Source organism: Cajanus cajan, chromosome 3 (genome assembly GCF_000230855.2).
Source record: "Cajanus cajan strain Asha chromosome 3, NIPB_CcT2T_4, whole genome shotgun sequence".
In the NCBI taxonomy this organism is placed as follows: Eukaryota; Viridiplantae; Streptophyta; class Magnoliopsida; order Fabales; family Fabaceae; genus Cajanus; species Cajanus cajan.
In genome coordinates, this window is record NC_138519.1 from 55,619,869 (window position 1) to 55,629,425 (window position 9,557).

A 9,557-nucleotide genomic window follows, 5' to 3' on the forward strand; every position below is an offset into this window, starting at 1 on the left:
GTAGGCAGGGCTCCATCTTTTAGGTAGTACCATATGTCTGTCATCCATCCTAGCTCTTCGCTGTCGTTGACATTGACAGTTTTATCATCCAGGCTGGGTGAGTGCAAGGTTTCCTGGATAATGGTTTAGTGTTGCCCGGGCTTTTTGGTACTGGCGAGTTTTGACAGTAGGTCTACTCTGGTGTTCTGCTCTCGCGGTACGTGTTTTATGGAGAACTCATCGAAAGACGAGATCTGCTAGGCTGCGGTATGAAAGTATCTCTATAAGAGGGTGTCCTTTGCTTGGTACGTTCCACTAAGCTGTTCTACCATGAGTTTGGAATCGCTGTTGCAGCTTACTCTTCGAGCTCCGAGGTCCCAGGCTAATCTTAGTCCGGCGAGGAGAGCTTCGTACTCTGCCTGGTTATTAGTTGCTTTAAATCCGAACTTCAGGGATTGTTCCACAGTGATTTGGTTTGGTCCTTCCAGGATGATGCCTACACCTCCTCCTTTGGAGTTGGAGGATCCGTCTACATGGAGGGTCCATGCTTGGGGTTCTTCTGTGGTGGCCGGCGTGAGCTCGGCTACGAAGTCGGCCAAACATTGGGCTTTTAGAGGTCCGCGGCTTTCGTACCAGATTCCGAACTCTGACAGTTCTATTGACCAGGCAATCATGCGTCCGGCAAGCTCAGGCTTTCGCAGGATTTGTTTGATGGGGTAGTCGGTTTTGACTACCACCTGGTGGCTTTGGAAGTAAGGTCGGAGTCGCTGGGCTGCGGTGACCAGTGCCAACGCCAGCTTTTCGACCATTTGGTACCTTCTTTCAGCGTCTTGGAGGACCCGACTGATGAAGTAGATTGGGGTTTGCGCCTTCTGATGCTCTTGTACAATGACGGCGCTGATAGCGCCTTCTGCCACTACCAGGTAAAGAAGGAGGTCGGTGTTGTGATCCGGCCTTTGCAAGATTGGCGGGGTTGTGAGGAAATTTTTGAAGCTTTGGAAAGCTGCTTCACACTGGTCAGTCCACGAGAAGTCTTTTGGTTTCTTTAGCAGGGTGAAAATTGGTCCCGCCTTCTCTGCAAGTTTGGGGATAAACCGGGACAGTGAGACCAGCCGTTTGGCCAGGTGTTGCACCTCCTTTACCGTTTGTGGGCTTTGCATGTGTATGATGGCCTCGCACTTCTCGGGGTTGGCTTCGATTCCTCTGCTGGTGATCATGAAGCCAAGAAACCTTCCTCCCCGGACACCGAAGATGCATTTCTCCGGGTTGAGACGCATGTTGTGCTTTCTGATCTGGGCGAACACCTCGGCAAGGTCGGAGGCATGGTCCGTTGCCGAGATGGTTTTTACCACCATGTCGTCCACGTAGACCTCCATGTTTCGCCCGATTTGGTGGTGGAAAGCTTTGTCCATCAGCCACTGGTAGGTTGCCCCTACGTTCTTGAGGCCGAAGGGCATCACCCGGTAACAGTAGTTGGCACGATCAGTGATGAAGGACGTGTGTACTTCATCTGGTGGATACATCATTATCTGGTTGTACCCGGAATAGGCGTCGAGGAAGCTGAGGAGGGCATGCCCGGATGCTCCGTCGACTAACCTATCGATGCTCGGCAAGGGGTACGAGTCCTTGGGGCATGCTCTGTTGAGGTTGGTGTAATCGACGCACATGCGCCACTTTCCCGAGTTCTTCTTTACTAGGACTACGTTTGCCAGCCAGGTAGTGTACCTGACTTCCCGGATGAAACTGGCGTTGAGCAGTTTCTGAGTTTCTATGATGACGGCATCCCGTCTTTCGCCGTCGACCTTCCTTTTTCTTTGTGCGACCGACTTGACCTCTTTGTGTATCGCTAACCTGTGGCAGATGAAGTTGGCGTCTATGCCGGGCATGTCAGTGCTGGACCAAGCAAAGAGATCGGCGTTCCTGAGGATTTCTTCCTGGAGTTGTTGTCATAGTTTGGGGTCTAATTGTTTGCTGATCTTTGTTGTTTGGCTAGGGAGCTTTCCGATTTGGAGATCGTCAAGCTCATTGACGGGACTGGGCCGCTCATCGTGAGCGTCGGATCTCGGATCGAGGTCGGTGGTTTCCTCGTGGTCAGCACGGGTTAGAACAGTGAAGTCACTTTTGTGTTGTCTGATTGAGAGGGCAGTTTCTAGGCTGTCTATGTAGCATTGTCGCGCTTCCTACTGGTTTGCTCTGATGGAGATGATTTTTCCGTTGTGCCCCAGAAATTTCATGGTAAGATGCGGGGTGGACACTACCGCCCCGAGTTGGTTTAGGGTTGACCTGCCGATGATGGTGTTATAGGTGGAGTTGGCCTCCACCAGTAGGTACCGAACCAGGATTTGCCAGGAGGCCGGCGGTGTTCCGAAGGTCGTCAATAGGTCCACTCGTCCTCTGGGGTGGATGGTTGCTCCTGCAAAACCGACCAAAGGTTCGGTGTGAGGTTGTACGAGAGAGTGGGGAATGTCTAACCTGAGGAATGTTGGCCAGTATAGGACATCGGCCGAGCTTCCCTGGTCGACCAGGGTCCTGCGAACTTCCCAATTGGCTAAAGTTATTGTCACGACCATGGGGTCGTCCTGATTTGGACTGATTCCGACGTAGTCGTCGTTGGTGAAAGATATGGTGGGCGAGTCTCGGTGTACAGTACACGTGGCGGGGTGTACGCGGTTGACTTTACGTAGGTGTTTTTTCCGGGACGAGCTGCTGGCGCCGCCCCCTGCGAAGCTGCCTGCAATTGTGCTTACTAATTGGTTTGGGGGGCTAGGCCCTGCTCCCCGGTCTTCCAGGTCCCAGACTGTCTCGCCGGGGCCGGGTGGTGAGTCTGAGGGACGATCGGGGTACCGCCATTGGGTTTGAGCGCGAGCAGTTGTGCTCTTTAGGGTTGTCAGGTTGGTGACGCAGGTCGAGTCTCCTGAAGCTGTATGTTCGTTGCTCATTTTGCTTGGGTGCTCGTTTGATACGGTTCCTGGTACGGACCGTGCAGGTAGCCGATAAGAGCTTGGTCTGATCGGCCCCACGGTGGGCGCCAAATGTTCTTACCGGAAATCTGCTGTGGAGCTGATCTGCCAGGTAAGATTGGTGAGCCTCCGTCACTGGTACGCTGATGCTCCAAGATGGGGGTGGTACCTGCAAAAGAGACTCCGATGCTAAAGTTAGGGTTTGCACGAATAATAGTCTCATATATATAATGCACGTACCTTGAGGTGGTTTAGGGTTGTATTGGGCCCTGGGCCTGAGATGAGGTCCCCGGGTTCGGGTGTGATTTGTCCAGGCTCCGGGCTGTTATTGTTCAGCGCGTGCCCGGTATGATCTTTGTCTCGCTAGTCCGGGCTTAGAGCCCGGATGCGAGATGCGGCCAGTACAATATATATATATATATATATATATATATATATATATATATATATATATATATATTATTTTTATTATATCATATAGATAACTAGTATAGCCTATTAGACTTAACAAACATTTTTATAAGCATAAATTTGACATTTTTTTAAAATAAATAAATTTTTTTAAAATTAAAATTTGACATTTTTATTAAATAAGTCAAGTCAGACTTTAAACAGGTTAGACCATATGTGTTTGTTTAAGATTTGTCATATTTTCACCCCTAATTATAGTACAAGATAATTTTTATTTATTAATAAATTATTTAAATATTAAAATTAAATTTATAAATAATTATGATAAAAAAAGTGAATTAAATATAAACTTAAAAGAATTTTTAAAAACCATCTAGTAAAAAAATCTCTAAAAAACACTTTTGCATAAAATAACTATTTATATTTTATATATAAAAATTGAAATATTCATTATTAAATCAAGTAAAATATTATTAATTAAATTAAATATTATATATGAGTTTAGTTTTCATTATCAATGTAAAGAAATTTTATCAAGTCATTCTATTAAAACTTATCCTGCATTTAAATTAAAGGTAAATATCGGTCGAGTTGATCTATATTCTTACTATTGATAAGTTAGTTTTATAATTTTTTTCTCAGCAAACAAAAAGTACTAGAAATACCACAAACCCATATACAAATATTCAATATATAAAACTTTCATACTACCCTCCATATAAATGATAAGTCAATTATTTGAAACCAAACTCAATTAGATCCAGATCCAATAATATAGGAGACAGGATTAAATAATATAAATGTTAATATTATGTTTAATTGAATAATAGAATAGAAGTGAATCAAAGTATATTTTAATATATATATATATATATATATATATATATATATATATATTTTCTGAATAGATAATGTAATCATAATTATAATGTCTTTTTATAAAAATAATTATATCTTAAATTTTTTATTTATTTATTAATATATAAGTTAAATTGTATATTTCATCTTTCTATTCTTATCAATATGCAATTACGATTTTTCTATTTTAAAATAGAGACATTTAGTTTCTCTATGTATATAATTATACAATTTTAGTCTTACTGTCAATTAGATATTCATTGATCGTTAATTTTTAATATTGTTTGGTGACATGTTATCATTTAAATGATGTGATATTTAATGACCTGATATTATGAATAAAAAATAATTTACAAAGATCTTTGCTTGCATCTATTTTAATGAGTGATTGATACTTATTATATTAATAAAAAAATTGTACTTTTTTTAATTTGTATATCTTCAAATGTTATGTCACACAATATTACATCATTTAAGTATAAGTCAATAACTTGTCAAAAAAAAAGTAGGAGAGAATGTTGGAATTTAATGATTAACAAATGTTAATTTGATAAAATGATTAAAATTTTATAGTTTTAAAATTAGGAAGACTAAATGTCTATATTTTTAAAATAAGAGGACTAAAATTATAGATAAATAAAATAAAGGGATCAAAGTGCAATTTAACCTAATACACATTTATTAAAAAAATATATTTTTAAATGAATATAAAACCCTAAATCAGATTTACAATGTTTCAAAAATATAATTTCAAATTGATTTAAATATATTTTTTGTAACAGCCCATTTTTTGTGGGACTTTGGCCCAATTCGTGGCCTAGAACGGGCCGTTTCAATTTTGAAACGGGCCGTTCTGGAATAGTGAGTATGGCCAAAATTGTAGAAGCAGAACGGGCCGTTCTGGTTTGGAGAATGGACCGTTCTGGAAGCAGAACGAACCGTTCTGCTGGGGTTGAGAACGGGTCGTTCTGGTTTGGGAACGGGCCGTTCCAGTTGAAAAATTTACGTAGGTTTGAAGGGCCCAGAACGGGCCGTTCCGATTTTGGAACGGGCCGTAGTGGTAGGTGGGCGAAAAATCCTATAAATAGGCCTCAAATCCTCTCATTTCTACACACCTCTCATTATCACTCTCTCTTCTCTTCTGTTCTCTCTTTCGTTCCTCTTCTTCTCTCTGAAGACCAAGAGGAACTCAAAGGATGAGGTTTTGCTCCAGTTTTAGTTCCGATCCTTGTTTAAGGAAAAAGATGAGGAAGTTCTGCCCGAGTTCCTATTTATCCAAGTACGGGAGAAAATGAGATTATTTATATGTAGAGTTACATGAGGGAATTGGGTAGAGGAAGAGCCCTTAGGGTTATGAATAATTTTATAATTATTTCTGTTTGGAGGATTAATTATCTTGTGATTCTATATATATTTAGGATTACGAATATATGTTTAACTTGTAAAAATGATGCTCTAGGAGAGAACGAAATTATAGAAAAGTGTATGTAAGTTAGGTTGTGAAAAATTGGATGATTTCTGTTTGAGAAATTGAGGATCCCATTAGATTCTGTATGTGTTGAGGATTATAGATATGCTAATAATTTGTAAGAATGATGATCTGAGAGGGAGAACGAAATTGTAGAAAAGTGCCTGTGAGTTAGGTTTTGGAACAATTGGGGATTTTACTGTTTACGTTAAAATTATATTAAATTGATAATTCTGTTGTTTGTTATATTAGTTTATGAATGTTATTGTTATATTATTTGATGATCTAGATGATGAATTACTTGAGGGGTATGTGAATCACCATTTTGTGTGGATTGTGTGTGTATTGTGGAATTGAGATGTGGATGTGGATGTGGATGTGGATGTGGATGTGGATGTGGATGTGGATGTGGATGTGGATGTGAAAGTGAATATGGATGTGAATGAGATGTGATTGTGGTTCTTCACACCTATGACCAGGGGTGAGCACGGCCCGAGATTGTTACATGAGTATTGTGACCTTGGTTAACATGTCAGGGGTGAGCACGGCCTTAGGCTAGGGGTAACGTGACCTTGGCACAGTGTTATATCAGGGGTGAGCACGGCTCTGGATTGTTACATGAGTATCGTGACCTTGGTTAACATGTCAGGGGTGAGCACGGCCCTAGATTAGGGGTAATGTGACCTTGGCACAGTGTTATATCAGGGGTGAGCCCGGCTCTGGATTGTTACGTGGGTATCGTGACCTTGGTTAACATGTCAAGGGTGAGCACGGCCCTGGAATAGGGATAACGTGACCTTTGCACAGTGTTATATTAGGGGTGAGCACGACCTGAAATTGTTAAATGGGTAGCGTGACCTTGGCATAGTGTGAAGTGCAAGATTTGTGATGATTGGTGTGATTGAGAATTATGATGTGATGACGATGCATGATTGATTGAAATACAATATGTTGAAATATTTATGAATATTAAGTTATAATGAGATAATATGTTGTGTTTTCTTATGTGTTATATATATAGATGTTTTCTTTTCTCACCGTGCGATTTGTGGATATTTTAGGTGAGGAAGATCTGGCTACGAGTGGCATCTAGAATGCTAACGGTTGAGTTGTGGGTATGCTCTGATATTGTGACATCGGGGCAGAGGATTTTCTTTAGGACATTGATTGTTATATGGAATTAGAATTGTAAATATTATTTTTGAAAATCATTTGTAAACTCTCACGTTTCATTTTTATTGTCATGGTTGTTGAAGAATAATTTTGAAGATTCTCACGTGAACCCTTTTACCGAAACTGAAAATTGTTTTTGTTAAGTTTTCATTATTACAATACATGTGTTGGGGTAGTAAGGGTGTCACATTTAGTGGTATCAGAGCAGGTCGATCCAATCGGCCGTGAGTTATGAGTCTACTATGCTTGTTTGGTAGATGAGTAATGTGATGATTTGATTGTAACTTATTGATGTGCTAATGTGATGATTGATTTTGTTTATTTATTTGTGTGCATTGTGTTCTTAGGATTTATCTGGAAGACATGATATAGCTTAGTTGATGATTACTCATTGGTTTTGATACTTCTTACTTATGTAAGAAGTAGTGGTGAAATAGTATCGCTCGTGTTGCGAACATATGTGCCAGTAATAGTGAACGAAGCCTTGTGCTAGCCAACTAGAACTTTAGATGTGAGTGATACATTGATTTGTCGAGTGTACTAAGAGTTTGCGATTGGTGGAGTTTCTGACATCTATAGTTGTAGCGGTTGAATCTAAGGTGATTGTCTCGTTGGTGAGAGATTGAAATGACGGTAATTCCCTTGAGTGTTAGTACTGGCATGTTAACTATTTATGGTTTAGGTAGCATGTGAGTTGTTTTCATTGAGGATAGTAGTGAGAGACTTGAATGAGAAATTGAGGTGTGAGTTTGGAAATAGTCGAGGTAGTTTGTGGCATACACTATTGTTGTTTGGTGTAGAAGATATTTTCACTATAGTTTTGTTGTGCCAATATGAGTATCGTATTGATATAATTAGATTTTGTGGTCTTCATGAAAGTTGTGGCTTTGGATATTATCTTTCCAATGAAACTGGAATAACATAAAACGGAGGTCTAGAACTTCAGTTATAACTGCTTTGGTGATCAGAAGTTTAGTTGTAAGAGCGGAATACATTTGTGGTGATTTTTTTTGAACTTTTAGCTAAGAAAATGATCTTTTGAGAATCTTATGTTTTCATAAAAGTTGTAGCTTATTTTCTTAGCTTTCTTTTGAGATAGGTTTGAAATCATTTGGATGAATATAACTCTATGTGTCAGGTAGATATATGCTGTTATGAATGTTTTTGAGATTTTAGGCATAACAAGGTTAAAAATGGATTTGGTGATGTTTTGAGGTTTGGTCATTGAAAGGTTGATTAAAATGATATGATTGGTTCATGGTGTAAACGATGATCAATTCATACATGCTTAGGGATAGTATGTGTGAAGAAGGTATTCTAACATGATTTGATATGCAAGTATGTGACCTTATGGATCAATTAGTGGATGTTTGTGTGTTAATGAGATTGACCTTAGGATGTAATATCATCATATTAGAGTTAAGTATGAAGATATATCCAATATAGATTTAGACTAGATTATCTAAGTATGAATTTGGATTGTATGAGGTGAATATTTTAGGCCATGAAATTTCTTGCGGAGGTATAACGTAGATCTACCGAAGTTGTGTTTAAAGTGAAAGATATCTGAGTCAATTAGTATAATTAGGAGTTTATTGGAGAGTTTATAGGAAAATTATTGAGTAAATTTTTAAGATAGTTGTTCATGGTTTAAACTGCCCTCACTACGGGAATCACTTTTGCATTCTTTCCGCTGGTTATTAAAATGTTTCGGTCCACCAGGTTGTCTCTTGCCTACCCTTGTAATCAGCAGTAGTTCGAAAGGTTAATCTATATAAGGAATTCCTAGACCTATGTTTATTTTTTAACTACCCAAAGTATTTCGTCGCTTACTCCTCTGGGTCGCTTACTATCACCTTTGACTGGATTGACTAGGAAAAGAGTTGCCTTTGTATGGGATAACAAATGCGAAGGTAGTTTTCAAACTCTTTAGGAAAGATTGACTAGTGTTAATACTACTAGATTTTAATAAGACTTTTGTGATATATAGTTATGCTTCTAAAGATAGGTTTGGGAGGAGTGTTGTGGCAAGAAGGAAAGGTAGTAGGTTATGATTCATGAGAGGAATTTTCTTATCCATGACCTTGAGTTAGCAGCTTTAATATTTATACTAAGATTTGGAGACACTACGTATATGATTCTAAGCTTGAGATATTTATTGATCGTTAGAGCCTTAATTATCTGTTGACTGAAGGAGTTAATTACGTGACAAAAGAGATAGTTGGAATTTCTTAAGGAATAAGATTTTGATCTTATTTATTATTTGGCTAAAGCCATTGTGGTGATCGATGTTTTGTGTAGGAAACCTTTATATTTATCTTCCCTTATGATTAGAGAGATGAATCTTTTTGGCTCAAATTAGAGACTTAAGTTTGGCTTATAAGGTTACCCTTAGTAGTGTGAGACTAAGTATGACTTGAGTAACGAATGGATTGTTGAAGGAAATTAGAGAAGCATAATTTTGGTGACAAGATATGAGGCTATGGGATAAGGAGATGAATAAGAGTATGACTTGGGTGTAGATGGAGTGGTGAAATTAGAGATCTGATATGAATACCGAGTGTACTTACGCTTAGGTACTTGATCTTTAGAAATGATCATAGAAGTAAAACTAATATTGTGGCAGATGCCTTGATTATGATAACCTCTGATATATCATTCTTGATGATTTAAGGATTAGATTTGATTGAAGAATTTAAAGACTTATG